This window comes from Camelus bactrianus, chromosome 25 (assembly GCF_048773025.1).
Source record: "Camelus bactrianus isolate YW-2024 breed Bactrian camel chromosome 25, ASM4877302v1, whole genome shotgun sequence".
Classification (NCBI taxonomy): domain Eukaryota; kingdom Metazoa; phylum Chordata; class Mammalia; order Artiodactyla; family Camelidae; genus Camelus; species Camelus bactrianus.
In genome coordinates this window covers 27,115,450-27,141,325 of record NC_133563.1, presented here as the reverse complement: position 1 = coordinate 27,141,325, position 25,876 = coordinate 27,115,450, and the positions used below count along the sequence as shown (strand labels likewise).

The 25,876-nt window shown below is 39.6% G+C and overlaps 1 long non-coding RNA gene and 1 other non-coding gene across 10 annotated transcripts in view; one reads left to right on the top strand and one right to left on the bottom strand.

Moving 5' to 3' along the window:
• Positions 1–21,781, top strand: part of LOC105082937 (uncharacterized) — a 75,811-nt gene extending 54,030 nt beyond the window's left edge. For 8 of the 9 annotated variants that reach the window (XR_012502262.1, XR_012502267.1, XR_012502265.1 and 5 more), the window contains one exon: positions 967–7,054. This is a non-coding gene — a long non-coding RNA (uncharacterized LOC105082937). Of the gene's footprint in view, positions 1–966; positions 7,055–12,978; positions 14,049–14,994 lie in introns of those variants that run through there. The other variant, XR_006720908.2, reaches the window with a different exon arrangement.
• Positions 11,334–11,436, bottom strand: LOC123613569 (U6 spliceosomal RNA). Its single transcript, XR_006720940.1, has one exon. It is a non-coding gene; the product is annotated as a U6 spliceosomal RNA (small nuclear RNA).
• Positions 21,782–25,876: the final 4,095 nt, after the last annotated feature.

Sequence of the window (25,876 nt, the reverse complement as noted above, 5' to 3'; positions counted from 1 at the left end):
GATGTGAGGATTAAACTTCAGGTGGATATCCAGAACTGTTAAACATTCCCAGAAAAGTTCATTAAAACCAACTTCTCACCCCACTGAAAAATCCCTCCTTCCACATTCCTAACATAATGTTTTACAATGTCCCTGAAAAGAGGGGGTTTATGAAGCAACTGCTACCACTGCTTAATAATTTCAGTGTTCTTCCATATCAGGGTAATTTGACATGTGCCCCCCTTGTCACTTTCACCTCTGGTCACTTGTCCTTGTCTCTGGAGCTAGAGAGAGTGACCACAACCCCACGTCCACAGACAGATGTCTGCATAGTCAAAGATTTCTCATGCCTCCATTTGCATTGCTGGTCTTTGCTTCTTCAGCCTAAAACTTTGCAGCTCATCAACTGTTCTTCTCTAAAATGATGTTCAGATTCCTCATCATATGAATGTCTTCTCCTGAATGTACTCCAGTTTCCTAGTGTTTCTCTTAGGCACTGGCACCTAAATCTGGACAGTCTTAACAGTGCCAAGCCTTTAAAGAAAGGATAGATAATTCCACAGTCTCACAGTGGAATTTTCAGTAACAAAGTCTTCTGTGCAATGAAAAGGCCATGGGTCCTTTGGGAATCCACTTAGTGGATTCTTTACTATCACGGGAAAATAAAACAATGACCCAGGAATATCTTGCTATGTTTATTGACCCTGAAGGATGCTAATATCATTTTATTTCTGCACATAAGGAAGATATTCACCTACATCTCATTCCTTTAAGAGTCAACTCTCCAAGTCAGCCATAAGGTGAATTCCTAACACATATTCATCATTAATCACCTTATGTGCCAGCCCCAATCCAGATGGCATTTGACTTAACACTTTATTAGCTGACAGAATGGAGATCTCTGAAAACGAGACTTGTCTGGCTTCTTCTTTATATACGTTTGGACCAATTTACAGTCCCCTAATTAGATCTTTCTGTGATTGACAGAAGCTTGTGACAAGCAGATCTGCGGATGGAACAAAGTATTTTCAGTTTTCCCTTCAAGACTATAGACATCCAGAACAATTGTACAGATCAGAAATTTGACAAAAGTAGGAGATCATTTATAAAAAGGATGTGAGCATGAAGACAGGCTCAGAAGAGGCCTCTGCCCGGGTGGAGGAAGAAACCCAGAAAATGTGTGCACAGAAACGGCCCCCTGTTCACTCTGCAGGAAGTAAAATTCGCAAGACTCGTACAAATACACCCTTGGACAAAAACCTTTACTCTTGCAGTCAAAATCAACACTCTTTCCTGAGCCCCCCCAACACAGCATGGAATGAGGCAATGAGCACTGACCACAGAGTCCACAGATGTGGGTGTCAGGACTCACTCTGCTTCTCATTGGCAAAGCACATCAGTCTCCTCTTTGAACTTCCTATAATGAGAGCTGGCTGTGTACCAGGCTCAAGAATTACTGAGCGAACTTCAAGTTATATGGGTTGGTGAAAATGCTTTGTGTTACTGAGAAATGTCATAGAAAGGTAAGATGTTAATAATACCAAATTCCGTCTCTCATAATTACTTGTACACGCTGCCCACTTGAACGCAAATGCCAGGCAGCAGGAACCGCTGTCTTCTCAGCCTCCTCCATATCCAGCAAGTACCTGTCACATAGTAGGGACCTGACACATGTTTGCTGAATTGAGTTCCATGGAACTGAATTGCTAACTGACATGGCCTTTGAGGGCAATTATAGAATCTCACTTTACATCACCTTGCTCAAAGCTGACATGAGAAAGTATTCAATAAGCGGTGAGTGAATGAATGAATAAATTGAGAAGACCCGAAAAGATGGTTCCCAACTCTGAGTGCACTTTAGAATTACTGGGGTGCTTTTAAAAACCAGTCTCTGGGACTCTGCCCCACAGACTGATTTTAAAGTTCTCCAGGATAGTCTAATGTACGGTGAAGGTTGAGAAACAATGACTTTAAACAGTAAGAAAATCTAAGGAAGACGTCACCTTCCCTTTTTTAACCACTGTAGGATTTAGATCCTTGAGTGCAATAAAGCGTTCTAAAACCCTACGGCATTCTAAAATGGAAGAGCGGTATCATTACTGCTTTTTAGAAAACACTGTCAAGAAGTGGTTTTCTAGACTGTTGGCTGAGGGACTTCTCGGCAGCTATCACCTTGGCAGACACTTGACCTCGCTGTGGCTGAGCTATGAATGCAAGGTCAACCACCAAAGAAATTGCTCAGGACTTCTGCTTGGCCTTAATGTCCTAGGAGGCTGCCCCCTTGTGGTCGCTCTGCACTGACCCTTACAGCAACTTCCTGAAAGCCGGCTCATCTGAGACTTTCAAAGTTTTCTCTCCTCAAATGACCTGCAAATCCTAATGGTATATCTTCTGATAATTCTGGAACATGAGATAAGGGAGAGACGGTTCTGGATGATCCATGGTGAAGAGAATGCTGTAGATATTAACACCAGGCACGATATACAGGTTACGAGAGCAGGTAATTTATCTGTCACTGTTGAATAGCAAGTGACAGAGGTCAGGAGAGAACAGTGTACTCAATAAGAAACCAGGCTTCATTTCCAGGGGAAAAGTACTGGTTCTGTCAAACCCATTATAACCCTTTGCTTCCATGAGAAAAAAAAGAAGTAGAACAGTAATGTGGCCATAGTTCCCATTTCACAGGGGAAGGGACTGAGGCCCCAGGAGTTGTCTTTGTCAACACTGCAGGGCAAATTCCTAAATGAATACAAACTGGGAAGCAACTTTCTAAATCAACAACTTCGGAAAATGAGATTTCTTTTTGTCCTAGAAGGAAAAATTCAGGGACAAAAGCCAGATTTCAAGACTGGACTAAAGTGTGTGTTTGTGGGAAACAAGACACGTATTATCTACACATTAAAAATAACCCAAAAACTTCACAATGAGGACCAACTGGATGATAGGAATTTGTACTTCATGAAAAATGATACTTTGTAACACTGTTAAAGAAATGCATTTTTTTTCAAAGACACAAACTGATTCAGGCAAACATCTGTATTTTCAAGTCTTGTCAGCCCTGCAGTAATGAATAGATAAGACTCACCGGTAACGATACCTGGGGTCTAAATATGAAGTATGAATTGCGCACCTCACACCAGCCTGATTTTTCAAGCACACTAAATATGTGAGAAGTGGCAAGAGCTGAATCGGGGGACACACAGACCTGGGGTTGTGTGTCAGCTCTACCACAAAGACAGGCGAAATCTTACAGAATGTTCTTTAACACCCTAAGCTTCCATTTCCTCATCTACAAGGAAGAGTGATAACGGCAACTTACTAATAACTCTCACTGCTGTTGTATGAAAGACTGTACCCAGACAGAGGTCCTGAAACAGGAAGCACCAAAATATTAGATGCATGAATGGAGAATAGTTCCCCTCATCCCATGATTTTCTTAGAATGTTTGGCTCATTGATCAGATTGCTAATGAGAGGGATACAAATTCTTTTGGTGCTGCACCACTCCAGATGTCCAGGGTTTTATAAGGGTTCAAAAACAAACCATTCACATCATCAGAAAAAAAAAATTGCAAGGGATATTTTAAGGAGCTCAGGGGAGTTGAGAACTTTGCTAAATGGATCAGAGCAATTGTCATAGTAGGTTGAATTTCACATTTGGATCCAGTTTTAGGAAGTAATTTACTGGAACAACAGCTTTAGAAGGCAGCCCTGTACTCAGCTACCAAGAAGGCTCTGCTCTTTGGTTTCTGCCTGACTGGGTCATGAGTCAGCTGGTATCCAGAAAGAAGCTGGGCTTAGTGACCAGAGGCCAGGCACTCAGAAATCACTGTTGATTTCAGAAGCTGAGAGACAAAGATTTCCCCAAACATCTCCAAGCCGGACACTAGACATTGGATACTGGAAAGGAAAATTTTTACTTAAACTAGGAAATCTTCCTAAGGGCTATGTCTGCCTTCCATCTTAGGATATAAATGCTTGTATCCATCATATTCCATTTTTTCCTCTCCAGGACTTAGTAGAATGAAGGAAGTATGATGTTCATGCAATGAATGAATACAAGATTTAAAGAAACTTGTGACATGAGCATTATCTCTGCTTACACAACGCATGGGGATGGGGGAACTAGAGATATATGAGCAAAGTCCTTAAAAATGAAATTATTACCTGTTTTAAGAATAAAGTCTAGACTTAATTACTTAGATCAGTGAAAGTTATCGGTATTAAATTCTATAAAGGGTTATTATAAAGCGGATAAGACATTGCTACAGCATATCAGGAAATGTCAAGGTCAGCAACACAAAAGATGCTCAAAGGTGCCTTCTGTTCCAAACTGGCAGACTGGATACTTACCTATATGAGGTAGTTTGAAGAGCACAGGACAACCACAAACCTCCTTAACCTCAGAGACTTCCCTACCAGGATGCTATGAAGTCTAACATACTTATTTTTCTCCAGTTTAAAGGTTGTCCCCAAAAGGAATCTATTAAAAAGCAAGGATGTTTCCTTAGAAGAAGCCCTACTCGGCTTGGGTTACTTTATCACGTACAGAGAAAAAACCCTGAAGTAGAAGGAACTGAGGAAAGTGGGAAGAAAAGGAGGAAAGAGAAGGAAGAGAGACAGACAGACAGGCTCCCGATACCTATTCATCCAGCCTCTAGACCAGCCTGTCCAATATGGCAGCCTCTAAGCACATGTGGCTATTTAAATTTAAATTTTAAATTAATTCAATTAAGTAAAATAAAATATTCAGCTATTCCATCACTTTAGTCCTATTTCAAGTGCTCAGTAGCCCCATGAGGTTAGTGGCTACCATATTGGTCAGTGTAGACCAAACATTTTCATCACCAGAAAAATTTTCTATTTGACAGTGACTCGTACAGAAGACCTTATCACCTGCTTCAGAAGTGATGGGCTTAAAAAAAAAAAAGAGCTGAGCACATAGTGCTAGAGAGAGAGCTACCGTATCTTGCAGTCTTTCTTGGCTATGACATATAAGGAACCAAGAAGCAGGTATTTTGCTGCAGACTAACCTGTTTGGGAAAAGGACAGGATAGGTCACAGAGAAAGATTCAGACATGGCAAGCCAGAGTCCTCTTCCTTAACAACCCCAAATGAGAACAGTTTGCCAGTGGGCACCAAAGGGAGACAGATATTGAAACGTGCTTTGTTCTGCAGAACTAACTGATTCTCACCTCGTGTTGTACACTCTGTGAAGTTCTCGTGGCAGAGACGGATCAGCCTCTCGCAAATTTCCTTTGTCATCTTTATAACTTCCAGATTAAAGAACCCCTCCATATATTCTGTAGCTGGAGAGGCTGCTACCTGACTGTAAGAATTACGAGAGAATCAAGATTGTGGAGGTGAGATTAGGAAAAAAAAAAAGAAGCTAAGTAATCTGAATTTGAACCCAGATCTATGTACTCAGAAGCCCAGACTTTTAAATCATACCATGCAGCCTCTATGATGAGGAAAAAGTATCATAAAAAGGGTTATTTTAGCCAGACATAAGCACAGGGAAAGCCACAAGAACAGGACCTTCTCTACTGCCTTGGCGATGACTGTAGTTACAACAGGCTCAGCACATTTATGGTTTCTGTGAATTTCAGTGTCATCTTCTGTCAAGGAAAGAGGTTGGACCAAATGATCTTAGGCCCCTTTCAACTCTACACAATTGTTTAATACCCTAGGTTTCTATAAAGTAAAGTATTCAATGTAAAGCCTCTCCAAGTGAGGATTAGTTTAGTATCTAGTAAAAATGGTTTTATGGGCATATATTATTTTAGTGCTTAGAAAGGACATCAGTGCCTGTTAGCTAGCCAAAAAGAATGATAGTTAACAAATTTACTCACTAGCCAGTTCCTCCAGTGCATGTGGAGCCTTGAAAGGATTTTTTTAATTAAAAAGAAATTATTGTGAAAAATAGGGCTGCCGTCAGTTTTTGTAAGATTCGTCACCTGAAAAATTTTTGCATGTAGCTGTCATCATGTGCATGTGTGTTACTCCTGCCCCTCCCATTCCCCCAACCTAAACATGTTTATGATTAAAACTGCATTGTGAATCCCAAGAAAGCACTTGAAGAAAATTAAAAATCTCTGCCAAAAACTATAACCATCACCAAGCTTGGTTATAAAGTTTAATTGGAAAGCTGATACTAAGTATGGATCTTTATTACACTTTGAAAGCATGAATAATATATGTAATCGTCCAAGGACTGAGCTATGAACTTTGCTTTATTATTCAAACGTAAATGAAAGTGTACAGTATTATCAATTAGTGTCCAGCTTCCCTGGGAAGACCGAGGATAAAATCTGTTAGACCTCAGCTGGTGATTTACATTCTCAAACATCTTTATCCACAAGCCTAAAAAGCAGGCTGGTAACAGTCGCCAAAGCAGTTGCCAAGATAGCTTATCTCTGGATTTAGTATTACTGCATCACGAAAGACGCCTACAGGGAATTTAATTAACTAACGCCTCATCCTCCTTCACCAAAAAGGGGTGGATTTTCCTTTAACTCAAAGTCCCTAAAGAATGAGATTCAACAGAATCGAGGTACACACAGACGCACAAGATAGGCGTACACACACACTCACAGATGCTGGGATTTAATTATAATATAATGAGGCTAGTTTACTATCAGGCAGGGTTTACACAGAGTCGGCCTCAGTAGTTCATACGTGTTTACTGAATGAATTTGAAAAGTTATGTATATACATATATATAGTTTATTCGTTCATTCATTCATTCATTTTCCTGCTCTCTCCCTCTTTCCAAAAAGCAGTAGGCAGTTTATGAGAAAGTTAACTGAAACAGAAAACTACCATCATAGGAAAGATAAATTAGATAAAAAGTTGATAGGAATTTTAGAATTGTTAGAACTGTGTTTCATAATTGGTTCTGAGCTTCCAGGTAACCATGGCAATAATGGAAATGGAACAAATTGCTTGGCGTACTTTATCCCTCACAGAAAGGAATGCTTTTACTCTCCTAAATTCTAACATTGTTTTGGGTGGTTTGTTTGAAAACCATGTATATTTCTGATTAACACTATAAAACTCTTAAGTTAAGTGCCATACTTTGCATGTGCTTTGTCTCATTTAATCCTCACCACTCACCGGTAAAGCCTGATATCTGCTGGGCTAGTAGAAGTGCTACACAAGTCTTGTTTAATTGTATTAACTGGTATATACCTGTATTATATGTCCATATTACCCACATGCTGCTCCTCTAAATTAATGTCTAAACCCACAAGATGTGGGGTTGAGCACCTAGCTTTTGCATCCTATAGGTGGTCTAGGCTTTGACTTTGTCCCCCATCTTTTGGGGTCTTTTCCCCCAAAATGGACAATAATCAGATACTCCGCATCCCTTGGGAGCTCCAAATGCACGTTATGAAAGATCTATATTCACATGCTAACAATTTCAAAATTGCATAGTGTTTTGTCCTTTTAAAATATATTTAGATGCTTTAATCCTCACAAAGAATAAGGGAAAGCAGGTAAATACTCCTTCTCCACCTGTATGCATTAATAAATATGAGTTCTGTTAGAACACAAGTTGTTTGACCCCGACTCTAGTGCCCTATACTTCATATTTCCTCTCTTCCTGAATATAATTTGGCAAATAAGCTGTAACTCATACATCTCCAGCACATTGTTTAGCTCATCAAACTAGTCATTTACTAAATAGGAAAACAATGATTTAATATAGTTTCAGGATATTCCTAATTGTCTGCTGCAGGATATAATTTTGAGTTAGCCAAGTTTTTGTTACCTATGAGGTAGTGTTAGCCTTCTGACTTTGTTTTTCATTTCCAGAATTTGTGGTTGTTGTTACTGTTGGCTATTTGAGATCTTTTGTGTTAAAGTTTTGCGAACTTTAAAACCAGCTTGCTAATTTCTACCAAAAAGCCTGCCGGAATTTTGATTGGAATTGTGTTTAATCTTTATATCACCTTGAGGGTAACTGACATCCTAACAGTATTGAATCTTCCAACCCATAGACAAGGTATAGCTCTCCATTTACTTAGGTCTTTAATTTGTCTCAGAAATATTTTATAGTTTTTAATGTACAGGTTTTAACCATCTTTTGTTAGATTTATCCCTAAGTATTTCCAATTTTTGTGCTATTATAAATGACATTTATTGCAATTTCCAAATATTAATTGCTAATATATTTAAACGCAATTTAGTTTGTCTGTTAATCTTGTATCCTGAAACTTCGCTAAATTCATCTATTGGTTCTAGTAGCTTTCTGGTAAATTCCATCAAGTTTTCTCCATAGTCCATAAGGCCACCTACAAGTAAAGACAAGTTCGCTTCATCCTTTCCAACATGGATGCAATTATTTTTATTTTTCTTGCCTAAATGCACCAGCTAGCACCTCCAGTACATGTTGACTAGAAATGGTTAGCGCAGATATACCTGTCTTGGTTCTGATCTTAAGGGGAAATAATTCTGTCTTTCACCAGTAAGTATAATGTTAACTGTAAGATTTTTTTTCATAGATGCTCTTTACTAGGTTAAGTTCCCTTTTTTTCCTAGTTTGCCGAGCGTGTTCATCAGGAATTCATGTTGCGTTTTTCTCTGGCCATGTGCAGTTTTCTCACTTGCATATACTGGTCAGAACTCAGCTGAAGAGTAAAGATGTCACCCTCAGCAGTGTTTTGGAGTTCTCTCTGTATGTTCTTTCTCTCTCCAGCTCTCTACTCTACAAACTGTAGCCGCTTTGACTTTCTTGGACTCCCAAGTCCATTTCCCCAACACAGGGAGACCAACAGACTCAGCCTGGGTCTCTCCTGCCAGCAGCACAACCTGGAAATTCTCTCAAGGCAGTAATCTGGGATAACTGTAGGGCTCACCTCATTTGTTCCTATCTCTCAAGGATTATTGGCTTTTGTTGTCTGATGCCCAGTGTCTTAATCATTGTTTCATATGTTGTGTCCAGTTCCTCAGCTGATACTGCAGGATAGTTAACACAGTCCCTGTTATTCTATCTTGATCGGAAGCAGCCATCTTTCCTGGGATGTTTTCACACATGCACATTCTTAGGCCTTACTTGACACATAATTCAGGGACTAGGTCTTGAGAATCTGTATGTTTTCAAAGCCCCACCCCCACCCCCACCAACACTGAATTTATTTACAACCTTGGCTTGGGGAGTACAGATTTATCCTTACTTTATATCTGATGAAACCTGAGCTCTATGGAGTAAACTCCAGAGCATGACTGGGACTCTGAACCTGGGTTCTCTGCCCCTTTATGCCTGATTTCTTCTACTCCTCCCTATATGTACAACCTGTGTCAGTGTATTCTCATGTTAACTTTCCCAGGCAACTATTTCATGGAAATGATTAATTTGTCATATCCATTCCTCCCATTCAGTTATTCTACAAATAATTGGAAATCTAGACTATATGATAATTCACATTATATAATATGAATATGTAATTATGAAAACATTTATGATTATATAAATTAAATATACATATATTATGAATGCAATTTTATTTCTTTTTCTCTGGCATTCTGCCTGGGAATATGTGAGAAACAGATAACTGAGTTATGTTAAGTTTAATTAATATTAAACAGCAATAAGTTGGCAAGTCCCGTTTCCTGTGCTGCCAGATTTCTGATTTCATGGGTATATAAACTGGCTTACAAATGGCTGAATATGTGAGGTGTTGTTTCCATTTGGGATTCTCTGGTAATGCGCGCACCCTGATAATTCAGCCACGATTCCTTAGGATTGCCTGGGCATCCTCTGATTTGCTACCACTGATTTTTAGGGAGTCAAGGAACATCACCCTTGGCAGGGCCTAATCCCTCCATGTGAATGTTAACGCAATGAAATTTTAGCCCTTTGTTCTTCAGATCATCTTCTAAATTATTCATAGCCTGCCAAACAATGCATAAGCAAAAAACTGGAATTTTGTTGTAGTTCAGCAGTTTGAATTTAAGCCCAAATGCTATGTTTTAACTGTGAAGTGTGACTGAGGGGGATTTAAAAGCATAGGAGGGCTTTGTGTACACACACAGCCGAAACTAAGACTGTCCCACTAATAACAATAGAAACTTTGGCCACGTGCATACCCTGCTGATGACGAACTCAATTCCCTATAACTAAAGTTCAAAAAAAAAAAAAGCAATGTCTTTAAATAAGATCTAGCCCAGTCCGCTGAGCAGAAGAATCTCCCATAGAAAAGAGTAATCATTGACATATTTTATCTGAAAGAGGTATCAGAAATCATCTAATGCTATATTTTTCCAACTCGTTGGGGAGGAAGGTGATAATCAGAATTACCTGGGGCTGTGAGGAAGAGGATGGAGGAGTACTGAGCATATATAGTTGGACAAACTTTCAAAGAGATCCTTTTAAACCTTTCGTAATTTATGAATCATTGATCCAAGCAATGCTTTATAGCTCTGGCTACAATTCAAACCACCTGAGGATCTTTCAAAAATCCTATCATCCAGGCCACATCACAGACCAAATTAGAATCTCTGAATTGGACACAAGTACCAGTGCTTTAAAGAATCATATATGAGAGGTTAGGAATCTATAGGCAGGGGGAAAGTTGCTAACACTGGAACCAGGTAAGTCCCCAGCTCGCATCTGAGTAACCACAAAGAACTGCTTCTCCACTTCTCTGTAGATACCTCTCCAACTAAGGACTGCTGTGTCTTTTGGGGAAAATATTATCTTTAAATTAGCCATTTTTCTTTAATCATGGCAAAATACACATATGAAATTTACCATCGTAACTATTTTTAAGGGTACAGTTCAGTAATGTTAGATATATTCACACTGCTTTGCAATAGATCTCTAGAACTTTTTCATGTTGCAAAACAAACTCTATACCCTAATACCCTATTTCCCGCTGTTCCAGCCCCTGGCAACCACCATTTTACTTTCTATTCCTATGAGTTTGACTACTTTAGATACTTCATGTAAGTGGAAGCAAACGTTTATCCTTTGGTAACTGGCTTACTTCACTTAGCATAATGTCCTTATGGTTCAACCATGCTGTAATATGTGACAGCAGTTTCATTTTTTTCAACCTGAATAATATTCCATTGCATGTATACACCATGTTTTCTTTATCCATTCATCTGTCAATGGATATTTGGGTTGTTTCCACCTCTTATCTATAGTGAATAATGCTTCAATATTAACTTGAGTATGCAAATAACTCTTTGAGAGCCTACCTTGAATTCCTTTGGATACACACCCAGTAGTGGGATTACTGGATCACATGGTATTTATATTTTTAACTTTTGAGGAATCTCCACTTCTGTTTTCCATAGTGGCTGTACCACTTTTCATTCCCATCAACAGTGTACGAGGGATTCCAAAAGAATATGGAACGCTTCAAGAATCTGCATGTCATCCTTGTGCAGGGGCCATGCTTGTCTTCCCTGTGTTGTTTTGATTTTAGTATATATGCTGCTGAAGCAACCATTAAATTTTTTTAAAACCTGAGATAATTTTCAGAACTTGTTAACAAATCCCATGGGGGTGGCAGACTGAGTCTACCAGATTTATTTTTTTAAATGTTTGAATAATTGATTTTATTTTAAAAGGAGTCAGATCAATGGTGAAGGAAAAGTTACTAATACGGAGTCCTCAAAGCATAGTTCCATACCAGAGCATCAGCCTCATCAGGGAACTTTCTAGAATTGTAGATTCTCAGGCCCCACCCCAGAAACTTACTGAATCAGAAATTCTGCAGGTTGGGTCCAGCAAACTGTATTTTAAAAGCCTTCTAAGGGCTATTGATGCATACTAAAGTTGGAAACACTCTCTACATTATGATTTTATGGATCTTAAAAAAAACCCTCTTAGCTCTAATATTTTTCCTATTAATACTTGAAATGTCAATAAATTTATTCCTTTTTGTTTTATTTTGCTTTTTTTTTTTTTTTTGGTTATTTAGTTGCTTGATTGATGAAACAGCCTTGTTCTAAGCGTCAGTGACTTCAGGATTAAAAGCAGGTTCAGGCAGTAGTTCACACCATAAATTGTAACTATAGTATATTCTTAGTCGGGATATATTCTGTAAAATGAGGAGACAAGATCAAAGATGGTAAATATCTGCCTTAAGTTGCAACCACCACTTTTCCAAAGCCCAAGGCTGGCACTGTTAATTGAGCAAGACACTCTATACCTCCCAGTTCAGATGAGAATCTCAGAATCCTTCTTAACACAGCCCTACCAAAAAATCAGAGTTACATCATGAGATGAAATCTCATGCTATCAGATAATCTTCATTGCCCCATTTAGGTCTGTCTTTAAATACTACAGACATCAAATATTATCAGTTCCAGGGTGTTCTCTAGAACTGTAAATATTCTGTGAGCTTAGTTTCCTCATCTATAAGATACTACTACTATTATCTACCTCATGGGGTTTGTAGGAAGATTAAATGAAATAATGCATCCGAAGCAGCTAGATCAGCACTAGACACAAAGTTTTTAAGATGTCATTAAACCTTAGTTCCTTCATTCTTTACTCTTCTCTACAGTTTTTTCTGACCACTCACCTTACCCTTGGCTGGCAACTACAGCTGATAAAGCTCAGTGCTTCTCTGAGAAGTCTGAGTTCTCCTGGTATTGGCTTGGCCATAATGAGAACTGACTGATATCTTGGCCTTTGCCTCTGCTGCAGTGTTTCCCTCACCACTTTGCACATTGATTCAAACCAGTAACCTGTGCATGAAAAAGGAGCGTTCTTATTTAATCTAATCTCACAACAGCAAAATCTAAATAATCATCTTCTCCAGCACAAAGCGAAACTGCACACATATAACCAATGTTTTAGTGCTGACCTAATACGATGTTAATAAGGATGTCTCCCTCCTGGATTAGATGCAAAGAAGTTAAGCTTTATTAAGGTTCGTGCCTGGGCAAAATCTTTGTTAGCCAATTTGCTATCGTATCTGATTGATTCTGCTCAAGAACATTTTGAGATGTGTATGATGACATTGTTTCCGATTTACAGATGAGAAAACTGAGGTTCTGAGAAGTTAAGAAGCATAATCAGTCGTAAGCTTGAAAGAAGGATCAGCTACCTAATTGGCAGGGCCCAGTTCAAAACGAAGATGCAAGTCCTCTTTAGTCAAAAGATTATGCAGAATTTCAAGACATACAGAGCATTAAAGCAAGCACAGGCCCCTCTGAGTAGGGGCCGCGGTCTACCACACAGGTTGTACACCCATGAAGCTGGTCCTGCTTATGTCAAAAGTCATTCTAAAACCTATGTCACCTTTCTGTTTCACCATGTATGGGAGCCAAGTGACTTTATGGAACCTAAGAGAATAGAAAATAATGCTTCTGGGTACAGTATGGAGAATTTTTCCTGGAAGTAATCACAGTCAAGCCTCTGTAGCTGTGTGCATATAAACCAAAGGGTGACAAAATCTTGGGACTCAAGCAGAAATGCCATGGAATCCTTCTCAGTAGGTGCAATCAAGTGAATAAAAATAAATGATGGAACCCATTGCTTCATTTTCTTTGCCTCCATCTTATAATTCCAAGAACCCCAGCATGGTTCTCTTAGACCCATGGGGTCTTGGATGAATGGATTCATCCAGCAATTCATTAAGTGATGATGAAAAGGAGGCAGACCTTGGAAGCAGGAACCATGAAGACCCCATGCAGAGAAGCGACAACTTTGTTACTGTCAGAAGCCCAGAGGGTGCTGAAGCTAAGAGCTTAGAAGAGAAGCAGCTGCGATCAGTGTAATGATCCCAGGGGAGAAGTGAGAGTGGAAATTCAGGGCAGACTGACATGAGTTCATGTGAGAACTTCCTCCCACATCGTCCCACCCCGAGACACACAGGGACCAGACAAGAAGGGAAGAGAAGGAATCGCTCTGCAGATGTACAGGTCATGGTTGGGACCTAAGTTGTCATTCTGAAGTTCACTTTCCTAGGACCTTGGTGTGACAATTATTTATGAAGCCACAATTATCCTGTGATGTTTGCCTTTAAAATCTAGCTGCTTCTGCTCCTGCTATTCTGAGGATGACAGAAACCGACCGAATCCTTAGCAGTTACCCCCGTCTCACAGGTATCTTTGTAACCCTCTTCACTAAATCACTCCACATTTTGTTCTACTTTGTGACTGGTGGGTGGGCTGTAACTGACAGAAGAATCTAAATTACCATCTTATCAGACACAGGTTTAAACTAGGTCTGCGTGACTTCACCGGTTTAGGGCAAGGGTTAAGAAATATCTAATCTTACCAGATGCAAATTTGCAGAGGTGATGAGAGTCAAAAAATTCTTATTATTTAATAAGGGATCTTACCGAGACATCCAAAGCACCTCAAGGTTTTAACACCTTTTAAAAATCACTTCTCTTCTAGTTCATGTACTGCTTGGTCCTGTTATGATCAGACCGACCCAGGCTAGCGTCTCCATCTTGCCACTAGCTGTGTGACCTTGGTCTAATGACCCATCTTTTTTTGGATCTCAAATTTCTCAATGCAGATAATAATAACTACCTTCAAGGCCGATGTAAAAGTTAAATGAAACAGTACAGGTGTAAGGGCTTAACAGAGTCTATGTTCTTATCCTGGCTTCTCAGGGTCATATTTGCTTAATGAGAAGTGACTGCATGAACAGGCAATCAATAAATAGAAAAAAAAAATGTTTTTTTCCCTTTCGTACACATCCTCATTTCCAGAGTCATCTAAGACATAAACATGAAACATAAACACTGTATTTACTCTTGCATAGAAATTTATAGTTTATAAAATGAGACATTATCTATCTCATTTAATCCTCATAAAAGTTCTTGAGAGGCAGTTTAAGAAGGAGCTGTCATTTCCATTTTATGGAAAAAGAAAGTAAAGCTAAGGGCAGTAATTTTAATTATCCAAATCCATATAGTTAAGGAAGGAAGAAAGGAAGGGAGGAAAGAAGGAAGGAAGGAAGGAAAAGAAAAGGAAGGAAGGAAGGAAGGGGCTCAAGTCCAGATCCTCTAACTTTAACTCCAAATTCTTTCCATTTTAGAAAACCACCACCCCATATATCTTTGGACACTGAAGCAACCCATCTGTGATCACCGGACCAGGTGTTAACATAATCAACACAGACATTTCCTTCCTGACTCAACCTGATTAATGGCTTAATCTGTCTATGGTATCATTTCTGGAAAACACAAAGGAGACTTTTCATATAAGCCTGTCAGAAAAGATTCAGGCTCAGAAAAAGCAATCTTTTAATCACCCTCAGTTGGGCTATCTCCAAGACAGCTTCTAGTGGAGCAAAGACTAGGACACGTAGTCATTTCAGATGTGTCATTCTCAGTGTTCTGACCTGCAGTCAGAATCTAGAACAACTTGAGATGAAGCCATCGGTATATGATGAAGGATAGCTTTTAGATTAGACACCAAAGACCTGGACTAACTCAGAAATTCCAAGAACACTTGGCTACCTAAATAGAATGATGTCCTGAAATCAAATAGAAAAATAAAGAGGTATTAATGTTTATGTAGAAATATCTACTACATTCTAAGCACTGAAGTGAAAACTCTAAATACAATATCCCATTTAATCTCCGCATATACCTGAAAAGTAGATACTTCTATCTCTACTGTATAAGTAAACATCTGTAGCTCATCGAATTTAGGTAACTTGTCCAAAATTAGTGGTTGAGCTTCAGTTTAAACCCTGAATTGTCTGAACCCAAAACCCATGTTTTATCACCTGACGAGGAGTTCTCAAGTAGCGGTCCACAGATCAGAGCAGGGCTGACAAGAAGCGGAAAATACACGTGTCCGTGTTCCATTCTAGCACCAATATTCTGACTTGGCACATCTGGGATGGAGCCTCTAGTTCTGGATCTTTAGCAGATGTTTTGGGATATTATAAGGCACAACTAAGCATACCATGCTGCCCCCTCAGGAGACACGTATTTCTCGGATCCGTGATACCTGGCATATTCAGCACTTAGCTGGTGTAATGGGCATGAATTGTTCCTTGATATCCAAGGCGCATGAATGATCCTTTTTCTCTCTATCTGCAAATCAATTTATGTCCTTTCAAACTCCTGCTTAACTATGCTAATCAGCCATTTTGTATGACCTTGGAACATGCTAGAAGCTCTCAGGATTACTCAAAAATTAGAAAGGAGCCTTTTATTCAGGCTACCTACAGTCATCACCATTACTCAATGTTCTGTACTGGTTCTCATTTGCACAAGCCACAGTGTCACCGTAGACGGTCTATGGCTCCTTGGCTGTGATCCTGAACACCTATCCTTTTAAGGCTCCACTCCCTGCATGCTACTGGGGGTAGTTCTCACTAACTTAAGGAACCTAGAAGTGCAGTCATTCTTTCGAATCTCAGGAGAGCTCCCCTAATCTCCTCCTAACCCACCAAGCAAAGTAGTCTTTACTTTCAGCTGTAGGACCACTGTCCACTTGTCTTTCTCCATGCGTTTTCCTTTAACAAGGAAATCTAATGATTAACTAGGATGCAGAAAATATTTTAGATCCAAGAATTAACAGACAGCATTTTTATCTTTTATGGGAATAAGATCAGTCGAAAAATGCGTGAGTTAGTCTTTTATCCCCAAGGATGAACAGCTACGTCTTCACAGCGATGAGAAACAAAACCCAAGTTGACTCTTCCTATTCTGTTACATTAAATTCTCATTAACCCACCTTGCCCCCACGAAGACTTTATAATCCTGTAATGAAATGGAGTATGTGTGACATGACCCTGACCTTTCACACACTAGGATTCCGTTCTTTGTTCTATTATCACTGTATCTGGACATTCTGAATCTGGGCTTTCCACCTTGCCAAAAAAAAAAAAAAAAAATTAAAATGTTTACATTATGGTTATTCTCTTTACACAACAAAATGAGGGGTGGCAAGGTACTTGGAAAACTGTAAAATTTATACTAATGACTAGAAATTCTTAAAAGTAAGAAAAGAAGCAAGAATTTTATCACTGCCCTATGTAATCACCCACTTCTGGTTTCATCTTACCTTTTCTACCCTAATTTCTTCTTTGTTCCACTGTCCTCAACCTCTTGGGCTTATCTTTATTCACAAATGACACTGTTTCCTACATAAAAAATCCCAAGTATTGACCTAAAACAATAGAACCAGCAAAATGGGTTTATTCAGGAACAGCAAAGAACTGTAACCTTCCTTTGAACCATCACCACAAAGGTGGTATTCGGATGCCCATTCTCAAAACTAGATGGAATCAGATGATCTCTAGAATCATTCCTGCACTGAGGAAGTACTGACAGCTCCTAGCAGTCTCATCCTAACCATTTCAGATTTCTTGACACAATGAGCAGAGTAAAAGGAGTTCAAAACTGATGCATCTTAGATATTCCAAAAATAGCCAACACTTAAAAATAGTAAGTATGTCTTGAGGGGGGAAGGGTGTAGCTCAGTGGTACAGTGAGTGCTTAGCATGCATGAGATCCTGGGTTCAACCCCCAGGACCTCCATTAAAAAAAAAAAAAAAAAAGAGTATGTCTTGAGAGTTTTCTCAGTGCCATTGTTCTGTCATAAAATATCAACATCAGAGTCTGTAAATGACATTCTTTTTTCTACTTAGAAGCAATGGCCTGTCTCCTAAATGCCTGAGACTTCCGCAGGGAGGAATTGCATAATTAATCTATTGACTCAAGAACATTCTTCTCACTTCTCACATCCTTCAGTCAACATTTCTTTTTTATCAGACTTCACTACTAAAGATTCTGCATTCAAATTCCAGCTCTTTTAGTTACTAACTTTGGGCACATTAAATAATCTTTCTCGGCTTTAGTGTTCTCATTTAAAATGTGGAGTTAAGAATTCTGTCTTTATATGGAATTAAATGAGCTAATATGTCAAAATGCCCACCAAGGTGTCTCATCACACACTCATTACTCAATATGTGGCAGGCACTGGCTTTTTCATTCATATTATTATTTATTGTCATCTCCGAGTTGTGTTCCTTATTAGTGCTCTCAAACAACTCCATTCTAAACTCATTACACCTCCATGCCTCAGATACTGTATCTAATATCCTTCCTTCTGAGATAGTTTATGCTTCCCTAAACTAGATGACTTCTGATCAGGTCCTTCAACAAGAGTGTCTGATAAAATTCTGTTCACTTGGCTCTTGATATCCGTGGGTTCCACAGGGGCAGATTCAACCAACTAGGATGCTAGAACACCGCCTACAGTTGGTTGAATCTGCAGAACCCACAGATACAGATGGCGAACTAAGGAACTTAAACATCCAGGACTTCGGTAAGGGGGTGCGGTCAGGGGGTCTGGGAACCAATGCCCCGCAGAGGATACTGAAGGACGACCATATTTGGAAATTTGTGAGAAAAAAAAAATGTTCTGTCTTAGATTTAAGCAAGGTTAAGAGCTGGAAATAAAAGTATTCTCACTAACCTTGAAAAGGGAGACATGACTGTTCAACATACCGGTTAATAATCAGGAAGAAAGAGCCAGTAGCTAGTAAGACTGATCTGCAGATTACCAAATTACTCAGGTCAATCAGGAAGAAGGATGGCTACAAGAAGAACTAAGAAAACCAAGACATTAAACAGCACAGGAACAAGAACATAAGGTCACTCGCGTTGTCAAGAATAACATAAATGACATGAGCATTGTGGATTCTGAAGAGCTTATGATTCTGTGCATGCATTCCCACGGCATCCTTGAGATAATTAAAATATCTCAAAAACTAGTGAGTGAGATGTCAAAGCAGATAACTCAATAGAGATGTCAGCTTCTGTATAACAGCCGTCAAAACAGTGACTAAGATTTAAGACTAGAATGATTTTCTCCTTCCCTAGCCAACTGATGAAGTGACAATGACTTTTCACTAGTGTACGCGCAGTGAAGTATGGGCTCTGGAAAAGGAGGGAGGGGGCAGGAGGAGAGGGAACTGCGCTGGGCTGTGAGGGACTTTAGCTCCGTAAGCCCACTGGGAACTGCTGCTAGTTCTGCCTCTTCTTCTGATGACATAAACAACTTCCAAAAGATGCTAAAGTAATTCATGTTCTTCCCTGATTAAAACTCTTCAGAAAGGTCCCATTTCATGGGATGCATGATCCTTGGTGACTTATCTTTCAATCACTGGTTGTGCAGTTTTTCAGGAACCTTGCTGACAAAATTAATTGACCTCCCTGCCTTGTCTCTAACACTTATTCATGTATGTCCCAGGGGTTTCTCCAGGATATTTTTGAAAATTTTGTGTCCTGTTTCAAGGTACCAATAGGCTCACCCCTACACGCTAAACCATATATGACAGTGTGGCAGTTAAGAGTGTAGGCATTAGAACCAGATCACACGACATGAATGCCAGTCTGCTGGTTACTGGCTGTGGGATTTTTGTCTAGGTAGTTAGCATTTGGTGCCTGAGTTTCCTTATCAATCAATTGGATGTAATGATAGTACGTAACTCCTGGGATTGTTCTGAGCATTTAAGTGGCTAATCCATGTAAAGTTCTTAGTAAAATAAAAACTATTATTTCAGGTTTAATAAACACGATCGTCATAGAGTCAGGTCGTTGTGGTGGTTCTGGGGAAAGAACATGGGCCCTGGTGCCATGAAGACCAGAGCGTGAAGCCCAGCTCCTCTGCTGATCAGCTGTTTGCCATTTAACAGCATCCTCAGCATGACGGCACCATGTCATTTATACGCTGGATGAAAATACCTGCAATACAAGATTTGGGAAGATACTGAGATCAGAATCCCAATGAGGCATCACTTCTCACTTGTTAGAATAACAGTTCTCAGAACAAAACTAAAGATAAGTGTTGGCTAAGATGTGAAGAAAAGGGAACCTTTATACAGTGTTGGTGGGAATGTAAACTGATGCAGCCACTATGGAAAACAGTATGGTGTTTCCTCAAAAAATTAAAACTAGAACTACCATACGAAACAGAAGCCTCACTTCTGAGTGTGTATCTAAAGGAACTGAAATCAGGATCTCTAAGAGATACTGTCATACCCATGTTTGCTGCACCATGATTTACAGTATCCAAGACATGGAAGCAACCTAAACGTCCATCGATGCATGAATGGCTAGAGAATATGCATACATATCTACAACGTATATTATTCAGCCTTTAAAAAGAAGGAAATCCTGGTATTTGTGACAACAGGAATGAATTTTGAAGACATAAGCCAAATAAAATAAACCAGACACAGAAGTACAAATACTACATGATCCCACTTACATGACGAATCTAAAATATTCAAACACATAGAAGCAGAATATAATGATGGTTAGCAGGGGAAGGGAGAAACAGATGTTGGTCAAAGGATACCAAGCTTCAGTGACGCAGGATGAATGAGCCCTAGAGATCTGCTCTACAGCCTCGTGCCTATAGTCAATGTGTAGGAATTTGGTGGGTTTGCCTGAACCATCCCCCACCTCATCTCACAAGTTAGTGGCAGCTCCAGGGAGAAGACTGAGCTCCTTAGGGTTGACTGGCTGTGGAGTCCATTTGATTAATAGTAACAAATGCCAGGACGAGGTGATTAAGGTGAACCCAGAAGACGACAGCTAAGAACAAAGACAGTGAGCAGGAAAGTGCTCTGTAACCAGCCTGGAGAAAGCTGAAGAGGTTTGAGAGAAGGCGAACATCTAAGGCACTGAAGACAGATAGCTTCTGATTCACAGCACTGCATTTTCAGCAGTGTTTTGCTGGGTAGTTTACACCTCTCCAAACTGCCACTGCCTATGTGTACAAATGAGACCAAATTAATATCTGGTGTTCCAGCAACTTCTACCCTACCCTGAGGGGATATTGTTAATATAAGCCATGTGACCCTCTCAAGTTTGTGCTATTTCGTCTTCTGGAATCCTCAGCTTGCTCGTGATTAAGTGGTAGTTCTACTAGTAAACGATGCTCTTCATGTTTTCCCGCTGAGCACCCCTGGGCTCACTAAGGTCACTACAACATCCTCGGGAATTCCCTGGGGCACCGGGTTCCAGTGGCTAACAAGCACTCTGGCTGTTTCCGCCATTGATTCCCAAGCCCGATCACTGCCTCTGTTGCTCTGAGCCTCAGAGACGAAGGCACAAAAGTTCCATGATGAAACACAGGTCCTGGGTGAAACTGTTCCTTCCATTAAAAGAACAAGAATTTAAGTACCTCTTGCCTTCACACGAGGCAAACCTGAGTTCATGAAGACTGAGCTTGGAGACAAATGCAGTTGTGTTTCAGATTCCTCTTCCCCTCGCCCATCCAAGACTTTGTCATTCAACCAAGTTTATCTCCCTGCTTCCTGCCTCAGCCTCTTCCCTTTCTCCAGATGTTCCTTGTTCTCCAATGCAAGCCTATCCCTGTCGTTTTCTAAGTTTGCTGTAATTTTGAGTCGATACAGCTTAGTCTAAAAACAGAACTCTTACTCTGCTATTTTTTCAACAGATGAAATTACTGATAAATATAAGCAATTTAGGGAGAACCCAAATAACATTTATATCAAGACAAAATTTAATACAAGAAAATTAATTCTAAACGCTGGAAACTGCTTGTAGCTGAGCTTTTTTGCTGTGCAAAAAAAAAAGTGGATGACTATGCTTTTTGTTCAAGTAGACTCTCAACATTTCCACATACAAAGTTTGCATACAGTTTGGAAACTTTCGAGGAAAGATCTTAAATGCAGTTCATTTTAGTAGATTTCTTGGACAAGGTCATGGAAAGAGAGTGGTACTAGTTCTTATTGCCCAGGGAAAATAAATGATTTAGGTGATGAAACTTCTTTATCCGTTCATCTGTCAGTGGACATTTAGGTTGCTTCCATGTCTTGGCTGTTGTAAATAGTGCTGCTGTGAACATTGGGGTGCATGTATCTTTTCAAATTAGCGTTTTCTCCTTTTCTGGATATATGCCCAGGAGTGGGATTGCTGGATCATATAGTAACTCTATTTTTAGTTTTTATAAGGAACTTCCATACTGTCCTCCATAGTGGCTGCACCAATTTACATTCCCACCCATACCAAGTTTTAACTCCTACAAAGTACACCTTAACTGCCACCACTGCCAAGAAACTCTCCCTGAACTTTCTAAATATTACTAGATTCCTCTGAATTCCTGCACCTTTAGTTTGCAGCTCACTCTCACCACTTGAATCCTTAGTGGACTTTAGGTAGTTTTTAATTTTATTTATTTTGTCCATTTTGATGTGTACACATTTAAAAAAAACATTTTGGCCAAGTTTCTATTTTCTTTTGCATCCCTCTGAGGCAGCAATATTGGTTTTCTATAATTGTCCAAACATACACATAATGAGAGGATTTCTACCATGTAATTCATTCATCTCCTATTTATAATGTATCTATCCATGCTGCCGTTCCAGGCACCATGAGTATTAAGTCCTTTAAGAACAGCCCCTTCTTTTAAGCAACAAATAATCCAGCAGAAAAATAAGAAACTGCTCCATGTGACCACACTAGTGGGCTCCTCGTAAAGGTCCTTTGTGAGAGGCACAGGGCGTAAGGGCTGCAGGTGTCTTGGATGGGTTCCCTGGGATGCAGACAATGAGAGGGAGTTTGACATACAGGATATCCATGAAGGATCATCCTTACAAGCAAGCCCTGTGGAGAAGGAAGCAGGAGTAGGCAGAGGGAGGAATCAAGATGTAACACTGGGCCTACAACAGTCTTCAGTGAACACCATGAGAAGCCCTGGAGCTGGGACGGCCTTTCAGTGTAGCCCCATGTTGTAAAGAGATGGCCAGGCCTATAAACCCAGCTTCAATCATTCACTGAAGGCAGACAGACCAGAAGGGATGTGACCTCAGGTGAGTCAGCTCTTTCCAGCTGACGCAGCCCTGAAATGCCAATGACTGAAAGTTATCTGCTGGCAGCTCTCCCAGCAGCTAGGGAAGCATGCCCTTCCTTGAAAGGGGATCTGGGCGTCACAAAATCCATCAAGCATGATGGATGAAGAGACAGTGAGTGTGGACAATGCACTTGCAAGTGTGACTGGGCAGGGAAGGAAAAAGGACAGTGACCAGAAGATGTTTGCTTGAGGGGGATTACTTTTTGGTAATGTTGCTGATCCTCATTTTTCTATTATAAAATGGGAGAAGCCAGTACAGTGGGAGAAGCTGACAATATAGGAGAGGAGAATATTATCAGCAAAATAAAGCAGACTTATTTATCCTTCCTCCACATCCTCGTAGAACTGTTTACACCTCACTTACAGCACTAAGTCCATTATAACACACTTAGTCTCCTCCACTCCGCTGTGATCCACACAAAAGCAGGAACCCAAACAATTTTCCAATTGTATCCTCTTCGTTTAGAACTGTACAGAGCACATGGTGAGCATGTAACTACCTAGTCATTGAACTGAATATTAAAAAATGGGAAACCCCAAGCCCCTTGGATATTATTTTTTAGTTAACTTAAATAAGAAGTGTCTTAACCTTATTTGTTTTTTCAAGTAACAACAACATTTCCTACTTACTGTGTAAATGCATCTTTCAGCTGGTGTGGGGCCAGGGAAAATACACAGATATTTCTTGCCATAATTCTGTTAGATAATTAACAGACTTTGATTCTCGCAGCCCCCAGGATCCTATCAGCTTGTTAACTCATTACAGAAATTAAAAATCCAAATTAATACATATGCAACCCAAGAGCTGATATATACAATGAGATTTTGAAATATCTCAAACTGTCTTAAAGACTTTCTTCTTATAACATCTTTTTCCTCCATTGAAGTGTCTGCTGTGAAAGATGATTAACACACAGCTTACTGGATGGGAAACCAAATAAATCAATGTTGTTTTCTTTAAAGGTAGAAGGCTCACAAGGAACAGTTTTCACAATATTTATTTATCTTTAATAATCTCCAATGGACAGATCTTTACAATTGATCTATCAAAGGTCAGCAAAGAATGAGAAAAACTTTTCCTACAGATAACCTTCAAGGAGCCTTTATTTCTTACTGGTGTTTGGTTGTCTGTTTCCTCTGTGGCTGAAATGAAAAATGGCCTTACAAGAAAGATTTGTCTGTGGTTTTCATTCCTGGAGCACTGGAGGAATGTAAAAGAACGTGTTATTAATGGAAGAGCATTGTTCCGGATTCTCGTAATTCTCCATAGATGCATCTAATTCAGTCTGGTATGTGATAAAAGAATACTGATTAGTGAAGCGAATCTTTAATATGAGTCTGTGCAGCACTCACCCTTTGGGGAGTTTATGATTATGTAAATCTCTGATTCCATATTGCAGGGTTTGGACATGTCCCGAACAGCAGCAAGATACCAAATAGACTATTTCCTTCCAAGTACCAGACCTTCAACACTTACATTCCAAGAAGGAGAAATTGCCCTAAATAACTGCAGTGTATTTGGGAACGTTTTGGACACCAGCCCTAAATACAATTTAGGATTTATCTATTAAAATGGAGGGGACAGTTGAAACTGCTCCAAGATTGCTGTAAGATAGAAACTGAGAACCAGAACATCAAGCCATTTTAATCAACCCATTAGAACGTATACTAGTTTCTGGCCAACTTAAACTGGTCCCTTTGAGAACTAACAAACTTAACCCCACAAAGTTGCCATTACTGTGACCATTTTGGATGTCCCTCTTCTGGAATTCTTTTTAGAGCATGAAACATGTCCTTTTAAATACTTCCTGGGGCAGTAACTAGATCTTCATGCTCAAAAAGCAGGTTTATTTTTTGCAGTTTATTTACGGATTTGAAACTGTCCAAAGTTACTCAGAGCTGAGCTTGAACATAAAGCTGGGTGACCAAGGCAGGTTACGACTCCAGTCTGACTTCAGTTTTATGGACTTGAGTTACCTAGCCAAGAAGGTAACTGCCAAAGGGGGATTGTAGAAATAGCCGGAGTGAGGGAAGGGCAACAATGTGTGGCCTGCCCAAGAGAGGTACTTTGGAAGAAGGAAAAAAATGTATTCATGAGGCCAGGCGTGCTTGTTGAAAAGCGCTCTTGTTCTTTCATTCAACTAATTGAGCAGCATGTTCAGCAAGAAGTATAGACCACTTACCAAGCTTTGAGCACAGTGCTAGGAACTGGGGGCATTCAAACAAATAAGACCCAGTCTCCTCCCTGGAAGGCTCACAGTCTAGTTGGTGAGAAGGCCATTTTAATGGAGTATTACAGAAACTGCAATACAGCTCTTTGACAGAGATGTGAACAGACATCAGAGACTCCCACGAGACTGTGACCAGGAGACTCTGGGCTGTCTGGGCTCATGGACACTGTAGACAATCTGGTGAAACTTACGGACCCCTGATCTGAATAATATTTTACAAGCATAATATAAAATACATATAATTATAGGGAAACTAATTATATTGAAATATAGTCATCAAAATATTTTGAAAATATGACCTTGTAATATACATGCTTCTTAAGTAACTTATTAAAATAAGATCAAGTGGTGGGCCTAATAACTACTATAATTACCAAATAGTGAAAACATAGTCAATATTTTGAGATTTTTGCAAAAGCTATAATATGGTGTGAAAATATCTAACTTTGGTGACAAAATCACAAATATTGCTAATACTAGTAGGTTTTATTAACAACATTCATAATTAAAGGAATTATCAGTTAAAGGTTAATGAAAACAAAAATAATTGCCCCATCTTCAGACTCCTTGAATGTAGCCTTTGGGGGTTGGTGAACCCTTTTTAAAAATTCCTTCTAACAGACAATGTCCAAGCTGGGTCTTAAATTAGAGGGTAGGCAAAGGAATCTGGGTAGAGCCACGGGGAGCCCCCAGGCACCAGAGTTATATAAGCAAAGGCACACAGTTAAGAAACAATAGGGTATTTGGCAGGAAACTCCAGCAGTTTTCATTACTAGTAACTGGTACTTCATAATATTATTTCTAGTGCAGATGACTCATGATTTTGTTCATTCTGTTTAT